Source organism: Rattus rattus, chromosome 7 (assembly GCF_011064425.1).
Source record: "Rattus rattus isolate New Zealand chromosome 7, Rrattus_CSIRO_v1, whole genome shotgun sequence".
Taxonomy (NCBI): domain Eukaryota; kingdom Metazoa; phylum Chordata; class Mammalia; order Rodentia; family Muridae; genus Rattus; species Rattus rattus.
The window spans coordinates 65798950-65799708 of NC_046160.1; positions in this window are offsets into that span (position 1 = coordinate 65798950).

Below are 759 nucleotides of genomic sequence, written 5' to 3' on the forward strand. Positions count from 1 at the left end.
TAAGGAGAGAGAGTGTCCTTGAAATATTAGGACATCAACATGGCTCCTAACGCAGACCTGAGCAGTGGACATGCGGAGGTGCACGGTGGAAAGTCTTCAGGGGAGATGTCCCCAGTGATTATCTAATCAATACCAGTTAGTCAGCCCTTATATGTATAATGTCACCTGGATCATGTACACCCAGATACCATTGAATGGACTGAGAAGGTTGTAGTTATGTGTTTAGGAATGTGTTACTAATATGCATATAATATGTAACAACAATTGAAGAGAAAGAGGTCATGAGTTTGAGAGCAAAGGTTGCATGGAAGGGGTTGGAGGGAAGAAAAGAAGTAGAAATCAGATGATATAATTTTAAAAAATAAAATAAAAAATTAATGTAGAAATAGTCTCATTTTATAAAGTTTTCCTTTGCTTTCTAAAATTGGTGGTTAAAAGACCCACAGTGGATCCTATTAACGGTCCTTACCTGTGAAGCTCAGTGACAGCTCATACTGTGGCACAGCCATCGCCGACATCCATCGTCCCAGCTTTTCATCTTGCAAACTGAGAACATGTTCACTGAGCAGTATCTCTTCATCTCCCCTCTGCACAACCCCTGGCAACCACTGCTCTCCTCTCTGGGTTTGGTCTCTGAGGATCAAGAGCATATAGCTTTTGTGGGAGTATCTTGAAAATGCCAGTGTTTCTTTCCTTGTTAAGGTTGAAGAGGATTCCTTCGTGTTTGTGCAGTGCATCGTGTTTACCCACCTGCCTGAC